The sequence below is a fragment of the Triturus cristatus genome, chromosome 6, assembly GCF_964204655.1.
Source record: "Triturus cristatus chromosome 6, aTriCri1.1, whole genome shotgun sequence".
NCBI lineage: Eukaryota > Metazoa > Chordata > Amphibia > Caudata > Salamandridae > Triturus > Triturus cristatus.
The window spans coordinates 535,359,191-535,384,103 of record NC_140589.1 but is presented as its reverse complement, the minus strand read 5'-3'; the positions used below and the strand labels follow the sequence as shown (position 1 = coordinate 535,384,103).

At 46.3% G+C, this 24,913-nt stretch overlaps 1 protein-coding gene across 1 annotated transcript in view; it reads left to right on the top strand.

The window, feature by feature from the left end:
• Window positions 1-24,913, top strand: part of IMPG1 (interphotoreceptor matrix proteoglycan 1) — a 1,638,967-nt gene that overhangs the window by 460 nt on the left and 1,613,594 nt on the right. The gene's annotated exons all lie outside the window — the stretch shown is intronic.

Genomic DNA, 24,913 nt, shown 5'->3' with positions numbered 1-24,913 from the left:
AATATTCAAACGTGCATGTTTAGATGTTTGTGATATGTATACGTTTATGTATAGGTATATGTATGTATAAGTATATCTATTTCTATATGTATAAATATGTATGTGTATGGGCAATCTATAAATTCTCCTACTTAAATATTTAAAAATGCTGGTTTGGCTTTGTAATGCCCTGGGACACGAAGGACTGGTCAAGGGTGTCACGACTTACAAGAACTTTGCGCGCAGAAGCATCCCAAGCCATCTTTATGTAGAACACGTTTGATGTGAGGGCTTACATATATGATCACTGCCACAGCATGCAATCATCTGCTGTGCAAGAGAAACACTCTATGTAAGCCTACTTGCGATTAACATGATCTACTGTCTCCTTCATCTTTGAAGCAAGATTAGAGCAATTAAAGATGCATGCCCAATAAATATTTGTTTGGTTTCTGAAAAAGAAGAAAATGGCTAAACAGATCCTGTGGGAATGGTGATTTAAAGTGGCAAGAGGCGGCTCAGATTTGTCTTCAGCTTCTAAAGATAATCCTAATCACATTTATCTAATGACAAAACAAAGAACGTTACCAATGGGAACATCATATCCGTTAAGGAAAGCTTTGCGACCCAAACTTAAATCCCATCCTACTTCATCACAAAAAGGCTTCAACATTGTTGGACCTGATTCACAAAGGTAAACTTACACTTTTGTGTAATTTTCTTGGTATTCACAGACAAAGAGTGTAATTTTACTAATAGTAATTGTATGACTGTGGGGATTCCACAGTCGGGGTGGAGAACTCTTCAGATAAAACATGTCTACCTTTTTATGCCAGTGGTGTAACCAGGGCCAGACTGGCCCTAACGGGTAACGGGCACCGGGCGTTACCCCTGAGGGCCTCCAGGGTGGGGGCCATTTTTAGACCCCTGGGGGCTGTTTTTGCTACCGGGGCCAGTTTTGCAGCGTAGCTGCAATATCTGCCCCCCAGCAACAAAAAAAGCACAAAGGTTTCCGGTAGCACTCCCTCCCCTGGGGCCGGCCGAGCTTTTTGACAGGGCCGGGTTTGGTTCCCAGTCCGGCCCTGGGTTTAACATAGGACAACCACAGCCCCAGCAGCCCCAACATCAGCACAGTATCCTATCTGGGAGCTCCCGACTGACTCCGGAGGGGGGGCCATCCATGTACTTTACAGGGGGCCCCCTCAAGTTTTATTATGCCACTGTTGTATGCCCAGAGTCTCCACCACAAGCGCGTAGTCTCTGCAGTCGCAAAATTATCTGACATCCATACGGATGCTGAAAACAGTCAACATTTGGTCCCACCCATTTCACCTGCCTAAATTCCTCTATAACACCGTCCCCTAAAGCTCTCTGATTCAACTTCCATCAGCCTATAGCATGACACAAAAACAAAAAGAAAGGAATCATTCTACCCATGTTTTCTGTTCCTTCAGAAATAATACTTCGTGCTCGTCCATTTTACAAGATGGAGAAGCTTCACGGCATACATGTTGTATTTTCGCCTTTTACAGTGAGAAAGAGCAAGTGTTACACAGTGCCTGAACTGTGCGCATCGTCTTACAGTGATTTGATTGGGGGAGGGGAGCATGGATTCGCTACGAAGTTATTACCAGTAGCAGTTGACACAGTGTTCTCACAAGTAGTAAATTGTGAACGCAGCTTGTATTTTCCAAGAAAGGGAGCATCAATAAACCGGTTTCCGCAACCAACTAGCAGAGTGATCCGAGGAACCTGTCAGGCAAAGAATTGGTTTAAGGTAGATTTCATGGATAACGAAAAGGAATCAGTTTACACAACCCCCTGAATTATAAGTCTGTTATTTGTTCTCTACTGCTTTCTAGAGTGAACAACTGCCAAATATATATATTTTATGCCTGTAAGTTCCTAGTAACTAAATGGTTAGCTAACAGGACAGCATTAAAGCATTGGGAAGCATGTGCATGACAGCGAAAACAACAACGCAGCATTGTGCTTCCAAAGCATCAGAGCATTTCCCAAGCGAAGGGCACTGGTTAAGGAATAAAACCATACGTTTCTAGTGATATGCTAAACTTGTTTTACGAAAACATTAAATACTATGTTTTTTACGATCTAAATAGGCCAGTGGTCAGTAAACAATAATTACGCGTCACCTTGCAATATAGCGCAAGACTTAAAATGCAAATAATTGCATTTCTGTTTAGGCTGACAACGGCATACTTTTTCACCACATAACTAGACAGGTTCCTTTGCACCCAAACAAATTCCGTTCAATGTTTGTACAATTTTAGCTAATGCAGATTTCATTCTCTTGATTCTCTCTACCTTTGCGCTTGATATCATCATTCTTTCCATTTATACCTACTTGCTCCCTTGTAATCTATCTATCTATCTATCTATCTATCTATCTATCTATCTATCTATCTATCTATCTATCTATCTATCTATCTATCTATCTATCTATCTATCTATCTATCTATCTATCTATCTATCTATCTATCTATCTATCTATCTATCTATCTATCTATCTACCTACCTACCTACCTGTTTTTCTCTAGCTCGTTCTCCCCCACCAACCCCTTCTACCTATGCTTCTTCTTGGTAGCTCCAGCTATGTGTCTACCGCTGGTTGACTTCACCTCCACCTCCTATTGCCTCATTATACCTTTTCTCTCAAACATTTTGACAGTTGAAGCTTAAAATAGGCTTAAGCAATTCCGTTGGAGGACATGGAGTGGCACATACCGGATACACTGACCCTTGATAATTGTGTGTCTATAGGGCAGTGTTCCCACAACAGTCTCAGGTTCAGAGAATTAGTAACGAAACTCAGATGCTACTGGTGAGTGTGCTCACACTAAACAAGTAAGGTTAAATTAAACATCCTTGAAATAGGTCAAACTGTGACTGGAACTATTAGAATTTGTCAATAGGGATATATATACCCTGAGGAAGGCCAGTGACCCAGTAGGGCAACCAAGATTGGCTGAAACATGACGGTGAACGCAGAAGGGGTACAAGAGCTGCAACTCCTCCTATATACACTTTTTCTATTTTTTTAGCTCAGTCAAGGGAGACCAGCAATGAAAGAGTTTATAGGGTACCTACTTAGACAGTTTTAACTCACTTCTTTTTCTGCATTAGGGATCCCTCACTAGGAGAACATTTAGTTTCTTTGTTCTTCTGTTTTAAAAAAATAAATCAGCGCTCCAATCAGTGTGTAGGTCTGCATCTGGGTGTTGTTAGCGACCCTATGATGAAGCATGCCACTACATACTGGGTGAGGGCAGTATTAAAAGATCTAATGATTCCCCCTACTAATTCTTTACTCTGACCCTTCTTATACCACATTCACAATATAGGTACAGATAGAGGGAATAACTGCATGGTCTCAGTCACAGCACACTTTAATCCTCTTTTTGTGAGGCTAAATTCTTTCATGAGGGGAGTCACAGGAGGCTCTCCCCCGTGTCTCTTAACTTGTGGTATTTGAGCTCCAGCTATGTGTCTACCTCTGGGAGACTTTACCTCCACCTCCTTATTGCCTGATTCTACCTTTTCTATCAAACATTTTGACATTTAAAGTGTAAAATAGGCACAAACATATCCGTCTGACCACTGTATTTTCACATCAAACCACTTCCAACTATGCAGCTGTAAAACCAATTCTGGATGTGTCGTGTTACATTTATTAGTGATGCATTAAAGTCTGAGGAAGAACAAAGTAGGTTTCAAAGGTTTGCCTTTGACTCCTAACTTCCGAAAGAAACTCAAGAAACTCTACTGCTACCTACTCATGCAATGCTAACAGTGGAGATCAGGTAGGATGCTGCATTCAGGTGTTCCAAAGTAAAGAACTCTTGTACAACAACATGTACCTCCATGAAGAATACATGGTACTGTGCTATATTTTGTGCTTAATTTGTAACAAAATAAATGCTGGGTCCCAAAGCTTTGCTCATACGCCTGTGGCTGGCACTATTTGATGGTCATGGTGCCAATTACTAAGGCTGCTTAGTCTTGATTGTACCTCATACCTCTTTAATCCACCCTAAGACACTCCCTGCCTCTTTATTTCACTCTTGCAGGTTCTTTTACATCCACGCTTTATCCCTTTGCCACCGTTTTTCATTACTTCTCTTCCTTCTCTTTATTCCCTTTTGTGTTTTTCTCTTTCTTGTTCTGGACCAAAATTGCTTGAGGAAAAATAGGTGCTGCTGCCCAAACATATGTGCCGGTGGGCCCCACCTGCAACCACCAGCTCAGATTAAGCATTGGCAAGAGTGAGTTAGCGTCTCTCAGTACAGCATGTGTAACAGCACATCAGGAAGATATCACAATATGCAATGCAATCATATAGTATTTCATTAGCTCTATCATTATAACACCTGAGTTAATCTTTTTCCAAAAAGGAATTTCAGGAATGTCAACTGGTTGTAGAAATGCTCTTTGAAATACTAATTCCAGCACTGTTATGAGATTTTCCACATTCAAAGTAATCTCACAAAGTACATATCTTTCTGAGATGTGTTATAAAGAGTCAATATACAATCTTTTCAGTTTTTAATTGGCCAAAAGGTATCATGTCTGTTATGGATAGCTGTAGTTCTTTGTTAGACCACATAGCAAGAATTCTTCAAACAAACATTGGCAATGCTAATCGGTCTCGCCATATTGATTAGTTTATTTTTTTTTTGTATTATAAATAATTAATGTATTTTTTTGTGATATGTCAAAGTAGTGTGTAATAGAATCTATTTGATGACTTACTTTGTTTAATAATTCTTTTATTAACACGGCAAACATTCATAAGTATAAAAACAGGAAGTAATACAGTATATTTAAGTAATTATTGTTACTTTCTATACCTTTTATTGCACTTTGTAATTTTAGACTTATATACAATACGAAAAATAGGTCTTCTTCAGGATCAAGGTATAGCATACATGTTTTTAAACTTGTAAGAAAATGAAAGAGGTATTTAGTTTATAGTGGTGTCTCCTTGTGAAAGTGCTGCTGGGTGGTGGTGTGTGGTGGGAGAGGGGCAGGGTGTGGAGTTGTAAACTTTGGCATTAAGCTGAACGGAGTGCACTGAATAACTAAATAAATTTAAAAAATGTCATTGTGCAGGTTGCATTGCATTGCTGCATTGCAGTCCATGCAAGGAAAGTTGTGTTATCTATGTATTTATTAAGTTAACTCCTTTTGTCTTAAGGAATAAAAAAACACCCATAGTGAACATTTGGCAACCAATGAAAAAAAAGCTCTTGGTTCAGATAACGTTTTCATTGGCTTCATTTTAACTAATTTGTATCTTTCTAACTGCCATTGGTTCAAGAGAGTTTTGTGACTTAAAACATTGGAAATGCAAGCCCTCTAATTAACAGAAACAATACAGCGTTTTACACATATGCATGCTATTTGTAAACACTTGTGAAGTACTTACTTGTGGCTCCAAGAAGACGGACGTGAAGCCACGCAGCTACTTTGAAGTTATTGGTTTCTTTGTGCCCGTGAATAGGCCTGGGCTAAAATTCCGTTCCGGTCACGCAATTTGTGATAATTTGACATTTTCGCATTCCGCGGAGAGCGCGAAAATGTAAAAATTTCCACAATCCGCATTTTACTGGAATTTTTTTGCTTGCTCGCGCTGTAAAATAATACATTCTCGCGTGCGCGCGATCGCCTTACCTGAATTCCCACGTTCGCTGACAAGTTTTCCCGATCCGGTCGCGTTCTCCACGAGATGTTGGATTGTTGGTAGCCATTTGCGCTGTCTCGCGACAGTTCGCGCCCGCAGTAACGTCATTCGTCACGCAATCACGTCTTTCTTCTCGCGATCATGCACCGCGGGACAAGTGAAAACAAGATTGCCGGGCCCGTGAGCAACCACATGGGTAAGTTGGCGAGCCGCGACCACGCAGAAAATACGGCGAACGGGTGGGAAAAAAACTTCAGCATCTTCGCGATATTTCCGCGTGTTTGCGGAGATTTTTAACATTTTCGCGATAATTTGCTAAAGTGAATTTCACAAATTCCGCCCACCCCTGCCCGTGAAGCACACTATTTTAAGAATACCTGCGAAGTACTTGGGTGCGGCTTTAACACCAAGCCAAACTGCCACAGCTTTCCTAGCCCTGGTCACACAGTTACATTGGAAGATAAAACCTGAACTACATTAATGTCCCTAAGCAGCAGCGAGTCACAGCTGCACGGGGAAAAACAGGTGCGGGTTCATAAACATAATGGCGAAATATAAAATGTGTGCATACAGTGTGCGCTACAGTACTGTGTGCAGCAGAGATGTACGCCGCACTGAGGATAGCGTTCGCTGCTATTGCTCTACCAAGGCTTGTGTGCACTAACATTAACATTAGGGCAAAATACATGGCGTTGGTTTGGGGCTGATAATGGCATTACTTTGGGCCTGATATTTAAAGGCCATTGCAGTTGCCAGGTCTGTCCGTCGTATTGTGCTTCATGAAAAGCGAGCAATGCTGTCTCTGCATGGTATCATTACAGCTCCGGGTTGGGAAGGGGAGACTTAGCTTACCGCGCCAGTAAAATATATGGAGCCCGTTTAATTAAATTTTCATTCCAGTGGGCTTGTTTTTACTCATCGACCTGTACAAGATGTAAGGCTATGCTGGCTCCTTCGGTATTGAATCATGTGACGCGCAGATGCACTACGGTTCTAGCAGCCGGTACAGTAACTCTAATATATCCTAGCATATAAGATACGACTGGATAACGAGCTCGCACCTAACATGGTGCAGCTTCAGATATCTGCACCAATAGCTATTTTATGGGGAAAGACGGGCACTTTACAGCATATGCTAATGAATATTTACAAAATAAAAACAAATAAAAAATTTAATTTTTCAAACAATAAAAATATGTGCATTTAAGAGCCCAGGAGTGAGTGACGGGGCATTCTTCACACCGCTGCTACACAAGAGGATGGGTGCATTTAATGGGGAGCTGCATGTTTTGAGACGGCTCAAGCACAACCGAGCTAACCACAGAGCTATTTGTCATGCAGCAGTCTCTGCATAACCTGGCTCCAAAGCAAAGGGTATTTAGTCACTATTTCTGCTGGCTTGTGGCACCCATGTGAGAGTAAATTCACACAATGTTTATACTTTGAAAACCTGTGAAGTACTTAGCTGCGGCTCCAGATAGACGGACACAAAGCCATGGAGCTACTTTGAGGTGATTTGTTTTTTTGTGCATATAAAGCATACAATTTCAAAAACACCTGTGAAGTACTTGGGTGCGGCTTGAACACCAAGCCAAGCAGCAAGTTTAAATGTAATCTCTTAAAAGACGACCAGCACACACTAAACAGCTTTAATAAAAAAAAGTGTGTGTTTTGGCCTAGAATGCAGCTGATCGGTAGGAGCTGTAACTTTTAGCATTTCGTAAACATCACCGCTTAACAAAATAAAAAAGAGCATAGCACACAAATAAAATGTAATTAGAAATAATAACACAAAGCGGACCTAAACTAAGCAACATCTGGAAATATATATAAATTATAACCTGATATTCACATAGTTGGCAGGGGGAAAAACTTTTTAGAGTCTTTACACATTGCACTGAACATTAAAACTGAATGCTTTTGCTGACGAGAAAGTGTTACTTACAGATGTTAAATATAAGTTATAATTACAATAAATTTAAGAAAAAGACATATATAGCAATCTCAAATTTTAGCAGCTATATACGGACAATTTTAAACAAAAGCACCTCCTGAGCTGTAAAAGCAGCTAACTTAACTAGACTTATCTAACCTACTAGCTTTATTATGGGATGTGGGCAGCTTTATTGATAACGCACCTTTACAAAACCCTCTAGGCCTATTACAATAATTTGTTTAAGTTGTGTCACTATTTTTTTTTTACAGTTGAAGCACTAATAGCCATATTATACTAAATAAACAAGCATACACAATTATTAAAATACACAGTAAAACAAGCCCTAAATTTATCGTACACAGAAAATCTTTGACAACAACATGTGTAACACTGCACCAGATGAAGTTAACCTCTGCAAAAGGTTTGTAGACAAACGGACAGAAGAGTGATAAAACCCAGCCCCCACTCCACTTCTAAAGAGAACACAAGGAATTTTTACGATGGATCAAAAGGATCCTATAAAACTTGTGCTTATCTCGAGGAAGCACATTCCTCAAAGGCTCTGTGAAAACTAGCAAAAAAGAGAGAACAAGCCCCCAGTAACAACACAGGTTGTTTATGGGCTGTTACCAGAGCTATTATAAACATTAAACCAGGAATAATTAGAAGTTGACCCCAAACACTGTTTAAGCCCATGCACAAAACAAAAAAAATATAAAACACACACTGATTTGCAGCCGGCAAAATAACCTACAATGTTACATGCAGATTTAATGGCTAAAAAGAAACAACGCGATTAAGATGGCGCAACCTTTTTAGCACCGGGCACAAAGTAATGTTGGAGAATAAAACGTGAACTAGGAGAAAGTTCCCCTTAGCAGCATACAATCACAGCTACACGGGGAAATAGAGGACATATAAAATATGTGCATAGAGCGCATGTTCTACCTAGGTGCTCTAGGCACTTTAGTGCATTGAGGAAAGGTGCCGCTCGGAGTCAGTCTTTTGTTCGTTGGCTGTGCGAGGTTTCCTTACTCACCGGAGGAGATTGCTGCTTGGAATAGGTGCGGGAGCGCTGAGGACGGACTAACAGCTTATCCGGGACTGCGAGTACCAGCGGCCCCTCTGATTGCTGGACATTGGCCGCAGCTGGTGACTCTTCCCGGCTCCTCCCCCCCTCACTACATAGCCCCTCGCGGCCCCTGCTTCGCGGGAGCCGCTCGGAGTCAGTCTTTTGTTCGTGGGCTGTGCGAGGTTTCCTTACTCACCGGAGGAGATTGCTGCTTGGAATAGGTGCGGGAGCGCTGAGGACGGACTAACAGCTTATCCGGGACTGCGAGTACCAGCGGCCCCTCTGATTGCTGGACATTGGCCGCAGCTGGTGACTCTTCCCGGCTCCTCCCCCCTTTTCCACTATAACTACTTCCACACCCACGCGTACGCGGGACGCGTCCGGGGCATGTCCCGGGCAAAGCCCGGGCCAAGGGCGGGCCCGTTGTAGCCCGTTTGAGGCCGATAGAGACCGGACCGGGCCCACCCTCCTGAACTTGTGGACCAAACCGTATGTGCACCTTTTACTGTTATCATATTGCTATTGGATATTGTAGGCTGGTAACAGATACATATAGGCTGATTGCAGCAACTATTGGTGTGTAATTATTACGACCTTAGTATATTTGTTATTTAGTTGAATGGCCACCAAAGAGGGCAAGAAACATGTTTCCAATGGCAACCTTACGGGTACCTTAGATCATTTCATAGTGAGAGCAAATTCCGTGATCGACCAGGGCATCGTCCTCATGGAACGTAGAGTCTCGCAGGACCTTGCCCTGGCCAGGCGATCTTCGTTGGGCCCCTTTGCTACTGCCCGTACCCCCAAAGCCTTAGAGGGTGCCCCTAACTGCACTGGTGCTAAAACAACTGCTTTGCCCCTTACTCAATTCATAGATGACACATCCCACAGCGACCTCCTGAGTTGTGATGATCTGCCAAATACTCCAAGAGACTTTTCGCCCCCAGTGACTAGACACGGACCGACTTTGCGACACAAAAAGGGCAAAACACTAGGGACGATTTTGAAAATAAAGTCCAACGACTCCAATGTAACTAGAGCTAAACCTGGGGGAGCTAAATTAGCAAAACGCCGAAATAACTTAGTATTTGAGGCCCCCAATCTGGGCGCTGAAGGCATTGGCAACGGTATCCCGCCCCCAGAGTCTACACACCCAAAGCCCCCCGGGGAACTTTTAGATCAGGTACATGCTTCTCCTACCTCATTGCCACAAGTAGATGGGGTTTCACTAACTCTGCAACTAGACACATTGATGCGCACCCTTCTAGGCCCTCTGGAAAAAAGGTTAGATAGCATAGTGACCCACCTTACAAAGCTTGAACAACAAATCAAGGGCATTTCTGGTAGTGCCATGAATAAAGTACGCCCTCAATGTTCTTGCAACTGTACTCCCAATAGTAGGATGGAGGGGGCAGCGATAGACGCTTTCTTTTCACGTTTAGACACCCGGCCACCTATCAACCCACACGTTGTATCACAGGTAGTGCCCGTTAATACACCCAATCCCCCTCTTTCACAACATGAAGCTAGGCCTACTGATAATCAGCACTCAGTTTACAATACCACAGGAACGGCCTTATCTGCCAAACTTAGTGACAGCGGGAGGACGGAACGAAAGGGAGGTAAGGGTGAGGCACTTAGGCTTATTCCGAGACTCGATCTGCCCCCGGAAGCAAGCCCTTATCTGGTTGTTCTTACGGGGGTACCTGAAATTAGCGACTCAAGCAGCGAGGATTTTATTTCCCTGAAAAACAAGACAATACAATGGCTTAGTTTTAATAGGCCTTTGCCTCCACACGTCAGAAGCGAGATTATTATGGTTAGAAGGGTGGGTTGGGTAGGGCCCACCCCTAAAACTCTAAATGGCGACTGTGTTATAGTCAATTTCAGGGATCCTAGGACAGCAGACTACATCTGTAATTGGGGACTACCCCGCTCAGATACTAAAATAGGAGTACGTCCCCTTATCTTTTTCTACCCTAGCGAATTTTTGAGGCCACAGGAAAATGGCTGGACTTATGTCCCATTTTCACGTTGGGGGGGAGGTGGGAAGTCAAGGCGTGATTTCTACGCCCTGACACGGTCTTATACCCCCTGTTCAAACAGATATAGTCACCTGGATCAGGTTGATTGACTGGCCAGGTTTAACCAAGTAACTCAGGAGAAATATGAGAGTGAGACCATGGCTCACGAGCCAGGTGAGGCATTAAGGGAAAGTAACCTGTCCTCTCGTAAACAGGGGACCTCCTCTTACCCTACAGGGACTAGTATTGGTTTCCCCTCAGAGAAAATTAGCCGTACTATCAGTGAGCAGCACCCCTCAGCCGACCCAGATAGTACTAGCGTTGTTCTAACGCGGTCTATTGAAATTTATCTGCAGGGCTGTCCATCCCACCCATTAGACCCCCTACCACATACCACGAGTCACCCTGAGCACATGATCATCACATCATGGAATGTGGCGGGTTTGAAAAGTAAGTTAGCCTGCCCAGAATGGGGTAACTTTGTTGACACTTCCGATGTGATTCTATTCCAGGAGACCAGGGCCAGGGAGGATGCTTATAGATTAGGGTTTGTGGCCTTTAATATTATGGCTCGTTGGGGAGGTAAAGGCCGCCCTTCCGGTGGTCTGACAACGTGGGTCGGTATACACCTGGGTTGTAAGGTGGAATTGATCCAGACCAACTCGGACGATATTCTATGCGTCCTTATGACATGGCCCACCTCATATAAACTAGCAGTAGTTAATGTGTATTCTCGACCGACCGCTCTGGCAAAAGAATCCAGTACCATTGGTGAATTATCAGTTTTTCTTGATTCTCTAAACCGTGATACTCAGTTTGTGATTGCAGGCGATTTCACCTGCCATTTTGAGCCCCTGCAAGGGCTGAATGAGGGGGCACTGATGGGAGAGGATGAGTTTTGGGGAATCCCACCTTGCAAGTCCGTTCCTGCAAAGGCATGGTCTCCATTGGCCATGCAGATTATGACTTTAACTCTTCACAATTCGGTCAGGGCGGTTAATGGCAGGAAGCCTTCAGATATTCCCTCCAAGTGTACTTTCAATAAAAAAGATCATGAATCCCACTTAGACTATGTTATGGTCGAGACTAGGATGTGGGCAAAGATAGTGGATCTGGAGGTATTGAATAGAACGGATAGTGATCATAACGCCCTGATGCTGAAGATGGAATTCCCCCCCACTTTAAAAAGCCATACTGAATCGACCGATGATCCTGGCCTCGTCATAACCAACAACAGGAGGCGGGTTAAGTGGGGGAACTTGCGTGAGAGGAGAGACGCACTCTCCAACCTATATACACTGATCCTCCCCCTCCTTACAATGGCAAGTGATATCTGGGCTCAAGGGTCGCACCCCGGTGCATCTGAGAACCTGCTTACTGTTCATCAGGACCTGGTGGACACTTTAGCAGGCATTTTTAACCCAATTGCCAAATCTAACAAGACCAGGGTGCCCCGCTCCTCTTCCTGGTATAATGGAACTTGCAGGAGGTTAAAAACCGACCTGATAAATGCCATCAAAGATGGCACTGATAGGTCGACTATCCGCGCTCTCAGGTATTCTTACAAAGAAGTAATGAAACAGGCAAAAATAGATTGGGATTGGGAGAGATGGCAGAACTTAGCCTCCGCGCTTGCCAATAAGGAAGTGCGGAGATTTTGGGCCATTGTGAACTCAGGGTATGCTGAACCCCGCAATGCGATTGAAGTCAATCTAGATGCGGGGGTGTGGGAATCCCATTTTAAATCCTTATATGCAGCAACTTCTGACTTAGATCATTTGCCTCTCCATATACCTATATCTGGGGACGCCGAGGTTCTGGAATTCTCCTTTGAGGATGTTAATATTGCCCTTGGAAAATTGATGAGTGCCAAAGCACCAGGTATTGACAAACTCCCCGGGGATATGTTCAAAGAGCAACCGAAGATATGGGCGCCGTATTTATGTGCTTTATTTAATACTATATTGCGTGGTGCAGAGGTACCGGCCACGTGGTTGGGAGCAGAAATTATTCCAATCTATAAAAAGGGCTCCCCTTTGCTCTCCGCTAATTACAGGCCCATCAGTCTCATTGATGTCCCCCAATGTAACGCCCTGAACGTCTCAGGATCGTTTAACAGACACGACAATGAGGACGCAACCACTTGTGAAGGGTTAGTTCTTTTAATGAAGGCAAATAAAATACAAAGAACAAACAAAAGTTATAGTCACTGGAATCCTCCAGGCTAAGTACGTTACCAGCCCACAGCACGGATGGTCCTAACCGTCCTCTGCATATACGCCGATCCCGGCGTATGCCAACAGAGGGCAGAAATGAAATGGCCGACAATGCCAATCGGTAGGCTGTGAGGGGCACGAAGAGTGTTGGGGAGAATCGAGGAGTCAGGGAAACACCCAGCCGGGGTCTCTACCTGAAGGGAGCAGCCGCTCAACCTCTTCCTCAGACTGCACCGGGACGCGGAGTCACCTCCTGGTGATGCGTCACCGATACCCCAATCACAAGCAAGAAGACTGAACCGAGAGCAGCCGCTCGATCGATCCTGTGGACTTCCGAGTCTGTAACGCGGCAAACACCTCCTGGTGTGCGTTACAGCTGGCAGTCCCTGTGTCTCTGGTCGGGCTGGGAGTTACGACTCCAACCAGCAAAAGCGCCACTGCGCTTGGACTCAGCCGAGTCAAAAAGCGAAGCTCAATGGTTGACCGGTAGAGCTTCCGGGTCCTTCACAGGTGACGATGGGGCAAGACACGGCCCAGGGAGTAACGACTCGACCTACCTCCGTTCTTGCCTTACTGGAGCACCACTCCGGAACACTGCTCTTCACGAAGCAGGTACGTCGGTGTAAACACAATATCCGACAGCCTTGTACCTCCCGGTTCCTCCCTTTATAGGGCGTGTTTTCCTTGAGTTATGTAACAGCTCTCCTGTTTACATAAGGGCGTGTTTCCCTTGAGTTATGTAACAGCTCTCCTGTTTACATAAGGGCGTGTTTCCCTTGAGTTATGTAACAGCTCTCCTGTTTACATAAGGGCGTGTTTCCCTTGAGTTATGTAACAGCTCTCCTGTTTACATAAGGGCGTGTTTCCCTTGTATGACAGGAATTCTTGACAGTACATCCTCCCTCTCAGCGGCTCCCCACGGGTCCAGCGCTGGCAGGAAAACGCCGATGGAACAAGGAGACCAAGCGCGGAGCATGAACCCCTTCAGCCGGTTCCCATGAATGCTCCTCCGGGCCATAGCCTTTCCACGCAACCAGGTACCACAGCTTCCCCCTGCGCCATTTGGACGCCCGTATGCCCGACACTTCATACTCCACCTCCGACTCCACGCATACCGGCCTAGGTGTCCCAGACGGCTTGGAGGGTGCTGGTTTGAGCAATGATACATGAAAGACAGGGTGTATCCGCAATGACTGGGGCAAGCACACCTTCAAGTTCACGGGACCCATACACTTGGTAATTCGATAGGGGCCCATGTACTTGGGATGGAACACACTGTTCTTTCGAAACCTCATGTTTCTTGTGGATATCCAGACGTAGTCTCCAGTGCGGTACAGTGGCCCGGGCCTTCTCTTCCTATCTGCCGCAGCCTTGTATCTTCTCTTGGCCTCTATTAGGACAGCCCTTGAGCGCATCAACGTGTCTTTTATGTGTGCCACCCTGTCCGCTGTGGCGGGAATCCTGTCCTCTCTGAACGGATGTAGAAATGGCAAGAACCTGGGATGTTGGCCATAGTTGCTATAGAACGGAGATGACTGTGTGGAGCTGTGAGTGGCGTTGTTATAGGCTATCTCTGCAACCCATAGCAAGTCGACCCATTCTTCCCTGCCCTGGTCCACAAAACATCGCAGATACTGTTTGAGCGTTTGGTTCAGGCGCTCGGTTTGGCCGTCCGTTTGAGGGTGGTAGCTGGTGGACAGGGCGGTCTTAACATGCAGCGCAGTGCACCAAGTCTTCCAGAATTGCGCAGTAAACTGCGACCCCCGGTCCGACACGATCACCCCAGGTAATCCATGCAGTCGTACCACATTCTTTAGGAGTAGTGACGCCAATTCCCCGGCCGTAGGGACTCTCTTGCAGGGGATGAAGTGCCCCATTTTCGTCAAGTAATCCACCACCACCAGTATTGCCGTCATCCCCTGGTCTACCGGTAGGCCCACCACGAAGTCCAGTGATATGCTATCCCATGGTCTATCCGGGGTCGGAAGTGGATGTAAGAGCCCTTGGGTTCGGCCATGGTCGGCCTTCATGGTAGCACACGTAGGACACTCCTGTCCCCACCTCCTGACATCCACTCTCATGGTTGGCCACCAGAAATGCCGTCCCATGCTAGCCACCGTTTTTTCAAAGCCCAAATGACCTGCGCATGGAGAGTCATGGCACCAGATGAATGCTTGTTTCCTTAGCCTAGGCGTGGGTATCAATAGGCACCTGCCCTTCAGGGGTATCCCGTCCTTCAGCTGCCATTCTCTGTGACTGAGGAGCCACCTCCGCCATGCGAATGACCTGATCCCTCTCTTTATTCCCCTCAGGAAAGTATCCGGTTGGATAACCCCCAATACCATCCTCGGGGAAATGATGGAACGCTCGGTTGCAGGCAATGGTTCTTTAACTGCAGATTGACGGGACAGGGCGTCCGCCTTCCGGTTTTCCGTCCCCGGCCGATATGTGATGCGGAAGTTGAACCCCGCAAAGAAGATCATCCACCGCAGCTGCCTGGGAGAAAGGTGTCTAGTGGCCGTCATGAACTGTAGGTTCCGATGGTCCGTGTACACCGATACCACATGTCTTGCCCCCATCAACCAATGCCTCCATTCGGTGAAGGCGTCCTTGATTGCGAGAAGCTCCTTCTCCGCAATATGGTAGTTGCGTTCGGCGTCGTTGAGTTTGCGGGACATGTACGCAACGGGATGAAGCACCCCTGTGTCGTGGTTGCGTTGGGACAAGATAGCCCCCAGCGCCACATCCGACGCGTCCGCTTCCACCACGTAGGGGAGATCCGGATCGGGGTGAGCCAACACCGGCGCCTTACCAAAGGCGCTTTTCAGGGCCTCAAAGGCTTTGTTCGCTTCAGGGGACCAGACAAACTCCTTGGACTTCCTCAGTAGCTGTGTGATTGGGGCCACCACTCCTGAAAATCCATCTATAAACCGCCTGTAAAAGTTGGCGAAGCCAATGAAACTTTGGACGTCCTTCACGCTTTGGGGCACCGGCCATTCTTTCACCGCCTTGATCTTTCGTTCTGCCATCTCCTGTCCCTCTGGACTCAGCATCACTCCGAGGAATTCCACGGATGTGACGTGGAAGTCACACTTGCTGAGTTTACAAAACAGCATGTTTTCCCTCAGCTTTTGGAGCACAGCTTTGACGTGGTGTACGTGCTCCTCCACACTGGACGAATAGATGAGGATGTCGTCGATATATACGACCACGTAGATATCCAACTCCTCCCTGAATACCTCATTCAAAAAGTACTGAAAGGCTGCCGGGGCGTTGCACAGACCGAACGGCATGACGAGGTACTCAAAAAGGCCGAACCTGGTCTTAAAGGTGGTCTTCCACTCGTCTCCGTCCCTCATGCGCACCAGATGGTATGCCCCTTTCAAATCCAACTTGGTGTAGATACGAGCTTTCTTGACCTGTTCCAGAAGTACACTGATGAGAGGCAAGGGGTACCGATTTTTTATGGTTATCGCATTCAATGCCCTAAAGTCCACACAGGCTCTCAGCTCCCCATTAGCCTTCGGGATGAAGAAGAGTGGCGAGGCGGCCGGAGACTTGGACGGGCGGATGAATCCTAGCTTGAGGAGTTTATCCAGGTACCCCCGGAGATGCACGTTTTCAGGCTCCGTCAGGGCATACAGCCTGCCGCTGGGAACGCTGGCCCCTGGCACCAGGTCGATCTGGCAGTCAAACTGTCTATGTGGTGGTAGCACTTCCGCCTTCACCTCATCAAATACATCCTCAAAACTGTGATAAGCCTGGGGGAGAGCCACATCTTTTTCTGCCGCTGTAGCCACCGTCTGACTCCCGCTCTCATCTGCGTCAAGGGATTCCGTTCTTATTCCACAATGCAGGATGCAATACGGTGACGTCATTTCGATGCGATGTGTTGGCCAATCCACAAAGGGGTTGTGTTTCTGTAGCCACGGCAATCCCAATATGACGCCATATTGGGGCGCTCGGATGATGTTAAAATCGATTTGTTCCAAATGGTTCCTCCCATATCTCATCGGAAGAACCCCCGTGTGCTGTCCGATGGGCCCCGTCACCAATCGCCTTCCGTCTACCGCATAGACGTCTTCGGGTACTGCTTTGGGAAGAAGCACTAGCCCTAGCCTGCATGCCTCGTTGTGGTCCATAAACATGCCAGTGGCCCCTGAATCCACCATGGCCACAACGGGTATCCACTGGTCATGCACTCCCACGTGCACCGTGATAAACAGGTGTCGTTGTCCCTTAGTGACCGAGTTGGAAAGTGAAGGGATGGATGAGTGACTCCGAGATGCCCCTTCTCTGGTCTTGGAGTCCTCTAGTTTTCCGCCGGTATGTCCACCACGGCTGTTACCGACCGGTTGGCCCGATAACGTGACGTCTTCGGTTTGGCAGGGCATTCACGTACGTAGTGGCCTTTTTTGCCACAATATAGGCACAATCCTTGTTTACGGCGTGACTCTTTCTCCGTGGCTGTGAGGCTCGCTCGTATTGCGCTGATGTCCATGGGTTCTCCCTTGGATGCGGTGGAAGTTTCAGGACTTCCCACCGTCACATAGGATGGAAGGGATTTTCCTTTTCTCCCATGATCCCCCTTTCTTTCACTTAGCCTATGTTCCAGCCGTAATACCAGGTTGATAAGGCCCTCACATGTCTTGGGTTGAGGGTCAATATGAGCCACGGCGTCCTTGAGCTCATCGCACAGCCCTTGATGGAAGAGCGCCGTCTGTTTAGCAACAGGCCACTTGGTTTCCGCAACCAGCCTTCGGAACGCGTTGAGATACTGCACCAGGTCGTTGGATCCCTGTCTCAACTCAAGCATTTCACGGTCCGCCGTGTACGAGTCAGCCCTTCTGTCGAATACCTTCAGGAATTCCTCGCGAAAAGCACCCCAATCACATAAGAGGGGGTCGTCCCTGCTCACCAGAGGTACGGCCCATTGTGCCGCGTTTCCAGCCAAATAGGATATAAGGAAAGCCACACGAGCCTGACTCGTGGGGAACGCCTTTGGTTTGCACGATAAATGTAGCGCCACTTGTGTGAGGAATACCTGCACTGTGTTAGGATCCCCACTGTACCTCTCTGGTGTTGCCAAGGGGATGGCTACCGGCATTTCCACTACTACCGCAGGGGTCTGGTTCGTGAGGGAGGTGCTGGGCGTGAGCGGGTCCAATTGGATAGCATCCAGTCTGGCTTTTACATCGGCTGTTTCTTGCCTAGAGGCAGCCACTTCAACTTGCATGGCCGCTAAAGCAGCCAGCACATCATCAAGTGTTGCCATGTCTGTTATCGACCGGGAGACAGTTAGTGTTATTAAGGTCGGATATTTTGTAACGCCCTGAACGTCTCAGGATCGTTTAACAGACACGACAATGAGGACGCAACCACTTGTGAAGGGTTAGTTCTTTTAATGAAGGCAAATAAAATACAAAGAACAAACAAAAGTTATAGTCACTGGAATCCTCCAGGCTAAGTACGTTACCAGCCCACAGCACGGATGGTCCTAACCGTCCTCTGCATATACGCCGATCCCGGCGTATGCCAACAGAGGGCAGAAATGAAATGGCCGACAATGCCAATCGGTAGGCTGTGAGGGGCACGAAGAGTGTTGGGGAGAATCGAGGAGTCAGGGAAACACCCAGCCGGGGTCTCTACCTGAAGGGAGCAGCCGCTCAACCTCTTCCTCAGACTGCACCGGGACGCGGAGTCACCTCCTGGTGATGCGTCACCGATACCCCAATCACAAGCAAGAAGACTGAACCGAGAGCAGCCGCTCGATCGATCCTGTGGACTTCCGAGTCTGTAACGCGGCAAACACCTCCTGGTGTGCGTTACAGCTGGCAGTCCCTGTGTCTCTGGTCGGGCTGGGAGTTACGACTCCAACCAGCAAAAGCGCCACTGCGCTTGGACTCAGCCGAGTCAAAAAGCGAAGCTCAATGGTTGACCGGTAGAGCTTCCGGGTCCTTCACAGGTGACGATGGGGCAAGACACGGCCCAGGGAGTAACGACTCGACCTACCTCCGTTCTTGCCTTACTGGAGCACCACTCCGGAACACTGCTCTTCACGAAGCAGGTACGTCGGTGTAAACACAATATCCGACAGCCTTGTACCTCCCGGTTCCTCCCTTTATAGGGCGTGTTTTCCTTGAGTTATGTAACAGCTCTCCTGTTTACATAAGGGCGTGTTTCCCTTGAGTTATGTAACAGCTCTCCTGTTTACATAAGGGCGTGTTTCCCTTGAGTTATGTAACAGCTCTCCTGTTTACATAAGGGCGTGTTTCCCTTGAGTTATGTAACAGCTCTCCTGTTTACATAAGGGCGTGTTTCCCTTGTATGACAGGAATTCTTGACACCCAAAAAATATTTGCACGACTTATTTTAGATCGTCTGCAGGAGTGGATCAATGAGAATGAAATTCTTTCCCCTTATCAGGCGGGTTTCAGGAGCAAAACATCCACCATGGACCAGATCTTCCGTTTAATTATGCTGTATTGGAAGACTGTGCTAGTAGAGGGTGGCAGCCTCTACATGGTGTTTGTAGACCTCCGCTCAGCTTTCGACACTGTGCCCAGGGGGAAACTTTGGGCTGTTCTTCGTGATTTGGTAGTTCCTAATACATTACTGGGGATACTGGTGAGGTTGCACACCCAGAATTTTGCACAGGTTAGGTGTACGAGAGGAGGAGTATTGTCTGCTAGGTTTCCGGTGAACAAGGGAGTAAGGCAAGGGTGCGTCCTAGCCCCTACCTTGTTCTGTTTATATGTAAATTGGATGATAGCTTACTTGGATGCAGTGCCAAACAATGATGCACCTAGGTTGGCAGGCAAGAAAGTCGCAGCTATAATGTTTGCCGACGACACTCTTTTACTATCCAAGTCACCCATGGGGATACAGCGCATATTGAACGGCTTTAACAACTTTTGCCGTGATCATGGCTTACAGATCAACGTAGACAAAACCAAATATATGATATTTAATCCCTCATCTCACACCAGACCATCACCTATCCTGGATTCAGTTCCACTAGAGAGAGTCCAGACATTCCAATATTTAGGTGTTACACTAAGCGAAAACCTCTCCTGGGGACCTCACCTTGCCAAATCCCAACTCAAACTGACCCAAATAGCGGGGGGAATACTAAAAATGACCAATGCCTCATCATTTCGGCCCATAAGTCCAGGGCTTGAAATATATAAATCTAGGGCAAGAGCAGCGGCATTGTATGGAGGGGAACTATGGGGGCATGCCGCTAGACCTGAAATCACCAAAGTAGAGAACAGATTTCTGCGGCAGTTGCTGTTGCTTCCCCAAAGTACACCCCTTCTACCGCTAAGGCTCGATTTGGGTTTATTCCCCATCCAGGAGGAATTATCCATTAAACCCCTCAGGTTCTGGTGGAGGTTATGGATAACTCCCGAACTCTTGCAGTACAGAAATGAATTACAAGAAATTCTGAGCTCAAGTAAGGCAGTGCATATTCCCTGGCTCATTTATGTCAAACAAGAACTATTGACAATGGGCCTGGCAGATATGTGGCATAATCCGGCAATCGCCTGCAGCGAGATTTCCGGGAAATCACTCACAGAGTACTATAGATCACGCTGTTGCAGTGTATGGCTGCACGATTCACAGAATGGCACTATGGTAAAATCTTTCCTAGAGATTAAATCTGTATATTCCTTTGAAAACTATTTAAATTTGATTTACCCTGTATTGGCCAGGAAGCTTTATATTCAATGGAGGTTCGGCTCTCTTCCAATAGCGAGCCTTACAAGTAAATGGTCTATGTCCAGGGCCTCCCAGTGTCCAGGCTGTGGTGCTGACAAAGAGAATGAATGCCACATCTTATTTTTCTGCCCTTTATACAGCAGAGCCCGGAAGCACTGGATTGTACCTATTTGTAGAAACTTGGGCTTCCGGAAATGCTCAGACACACTAAGAATTTTTAAATCTGACACTGCAGGACATATTGTGTTTGCCCTATCCAAGTATCTGCATGCCATCTGGATCAAAAGGAGTTTTTTAATTTCAAATAGTGGATAGTAACACTGTTTTTATTGGTTTCTGCAAATGTAGATTCTGTCCCAACACTGTATCTTTTTAGTGTACTTTGATTTTACCTGCATCTTTTATGGCTGAAGTATTGCCGAAATAAAGAATTTTTGTATTGCATTGAGGAAAGGTGCATGGTCTGTAAAGAAAGCTACAAAGGTTCTGATGTTATTGTAGGGTGAAGGAGAGTTATACTTCCCTTACTGCAGTAGCTCTAGGGGCCTATGGAGAGTCTTAGTGGCACCATTATAAGTATAGTGTACAGGGGCCAGTGATTAAAGCACAAAAAAGCAGGAACTTATCCCAAAGACTGTTCCAACCTGTGCGCTATTACTGCGTTTAAAACAGGTAAGAGGTGTTGTAAGGGAAGCCCAGAAAGCGCTGGTGATACTGTATGGTGGAGGAGGCCTATATGGCTATAAACAGTAGAGCAGCGCTTTGTGCCCCCTTGAAAAGAAATAGTTCCAAATTACAGGAGGATAGCATAACCTCACAGCGATGACACAGTGAGCCAATAGAAAGCCCGAGATTGAAATTCAACATGGGGCAAACACAAAGGTTTTGAATGTCAAGGAAACAAAAAAAAAAGAACAGAGTCCAGTTCTGGGAGGGTAATGAATACAGCCACATATTCACTGCTGGGGGATGCTTGCTAGTAAGCAGCATGTGTGCTTGATTCGTCGTTGGGGCCGTAGAGGATTCAGAGTCCGTCACACACAGCAAGCTGCGAATCTGTCTCTCACAGCCAACAGTTTGTCATGCATAGGCTGCATATTGTCAACAGTTGCACAAATAAACACATCAGGCTCGAAAGCTCACACACATCAGTTAATTTGTCACAAGCACAGTATATGTATCTACCACACAAGACTGTGCACCTAGCACACACAACCAACTGCATATCTACCACACATCCGGTTGCAAAATTGTCACAAGGAGGTCGTTCTTGTTGTGCTCACGCCACACACACACACACACACACATCAACTTGGAGGTACAACTCAAACTGTCAAACGCAGCAGTGAATCTCTATCAATAAAACATTGGTATATTTTATGCCCTTATCCGTACACATCACACACATCAAGCAAAACCAATCTGCCGTGCCTACCAAAACTAATGTATTCTTGTGTAATGTAACTAGTGCTCATGAAAAGCGCTGCAATGCCTGCGGTCCAAGTGCGTGAAAAGTAAAACTGCAAAAAGACACACACACTTACACGGGTGTAAACCTCACATAGGGCTGTGCAAATCTGTCATAAAGCATGGCTGTCAATTTAATAAGCAGGCACTCTTTCTTACTTAGATTCTTATATCCCACACCCGTTTACCCCACACTGATTCTATAGCACTGCTTAATTTGTAAAAAGAATTTGCGTCTGTGCCCAAGGAAGCATGCCATTGACGCTACTTTCCATCATGCATTAGCATGTGCAACACACACAGGGCAAAGTACAACACCATGCTATAGCATACACTCACTGTGGTACATTTAAATTTTTTGTTTTTCAGTAATCAGAACGCAGCCGCACTGCGTATTTCCGACAGAAGAGGCCTGTGGCGTAGTGCTCCACTAGCAGTATTAGTCATTTCACTAGTGAATGTGCAAGGCTGCTACACTAAAATCATCAGATTTAAGCCAACTAGTAGTGCACGGGACACTGTGCTCTTAAAGGTAACAGATCACGTCACCATGTTTGCCGTGCACAACCAGGGCCATGCTTATAATGGATGTTACACCACAGGGTGTGGACATGGGTCGGCCGGATGCAAAACATTCAAAGACACCGGGCAAGAGGTGAAAACACAACTAAACAAACAGTGTCCGGCATCAATGGAGCCCGCGTTTCCCAGACAGCAAAACCGGTTCCTCAATGGCACTGCTGAGGTCTGAATCACATTATGCTAAGTGAGAAGGGGGTCGGCAACAGTAATACCAAATCGCGTTCTGTCCATCTCTGAGCGCGTGGCTTTGGAAGCGCTTTCTCTTTGAAGGGGTGTCACGCGGAGGTGCGCTGCACCTTCTAAGTAATGTCAACCACAGGGCTGTGTACCTCGCACACACAACCAACAGCCGCGGTCGGTAGTAGGAGTAACTGCAGGGTGGTGACGTGGGGAGGGGGAGGGGCAGGGCGGGGGGTAGTAAACTATGGATTCCGGAGGTTTACAGGTAAGTTAACATATAAATTAATAAAATGTATTTCGTTGCGTGCACTGCATCCCCAAATGCAATGCTGTGCACGCAACTAAATTTGTTTTATTAATTTAGATGTTAACTTACCTGTAAACCTCGGGAATCCATAGTTTACTACCCCCCACCCTGCCCCTCCCCACATCACCGCCCTGCAGTTACTCCTACTACCGACCGCGGCTGACAACCAACTGCACATCTCCCACACGTGCAGTTGCAAAACTGTCACATGGAGGTCGTTCTTCTCACGCTCACGCCACACACCTAGACATCAACTTGGAGGTACAGCTCAAACTGTCAAACACAGCAGTGAATCTCTATCAATAAAACATCGATATATTTTATGCCCTTATCCATGCACATCACACACATCAGACAAAACCAATCTCCCCATGCCTACAAAAACGAATGTGTTCTTGTGTAATGTAACTAGTGCTCGTGAAAAGTGCTGCAATGCCTGCAGTTCAAGTGCGAGAGAAGTAAAACTGCAAAAATAAACACACACTTACACAGGTGAAAACCTCACATAGGGCTGTGCGAATCTATCACAAACGATGGCTGTCAATTTAATAAGCGGGTGCTGTTTCTCACTTAGATTCTTATATTCCACACCTGTTTACCTCACACATGATTCTATAGCACTGCCTAATTTGTAAAGAGAATTTGCGTCTGTGCCCAAGGAAGCATGCCATCGACGCTACTTTCCATCACGCATTAGCATGTGCAACACGCACAGGGCAAAGTACTACACCATGCTATAGCATACATTCATTTTGGTACATTTACATTTTTTGTTTTTCAGTAATCAGCATGCAGCCAGATTGCATATTTCTGACAGAAGAGCTCCGTGGCGTAGCGCTCCGCTAGCAGTACTAGTCATTTCCCTAGTGAATGTGCAAGGCTGTTACACTAAAATTGTCAGATTTAAACCGACTAGTAGCAGAGCTGGTTCCTCAGTGGCATTGCTGAGGTCTAAATCACATAAGCTAAGTGAGAAGGGAGTTGGCAACAGTAATACCAAATCGCGTTCTGTCCATCTCGGTGCGCGTGGCTTTGGAAGCGCTTTCTATTTGAAGGGGTGTCACGCACAGTAGCGCTGCGCCTTCTAAGTAATATCGAGCACTTTGTTTCTTAGCCGGTGACACCAGCAGCCTCCTATCTCCCCATGAATGTGCGGCTGCCATATTGCTTGAATTCAACGGGGTATGCTAGTAAATCATAATCTGTTTGTGGCTCGATCCCGGGACCATTGCGTCAAATAAAGTAGCGACAACAACTGTTCTAGATGGCAAAATTAAGGCATGCAAAAAATAAAATATTCCATTCCACTTACAGTTGAAGGAGACCCACAGGCAAACGGATGCTGCTTGGTTGAATCACTTAGAACTACAAGATTCTCGCCACTCAGCTGATTCCAGCATTGCTCACTATCTGCGCAGCACCTACTGTGCTCTGTGTGGATGCCCTCCCCCCACGCTCTGCCAGGACTTGAAACACCCAATCAGCAGAGGCTGTAAAAACATCACTACAGCTGGGAACATAAATCTGTCTGTGCCTAGGAGGCACACGATCACCAAAAGCAGAAACCTTCTGCACTCCATCAACATCACGTGCTTAAAATAAAAAAGTCCAACAAAAACAGCATAACAAAACAACGCCCCTAATACAAGTAAAGGGGCCAATAGCCATAGGCGTGGCTAAGAGCCCAAAAGGAGGGACTTAAAACCTTATTAACCAATACCAAGTAC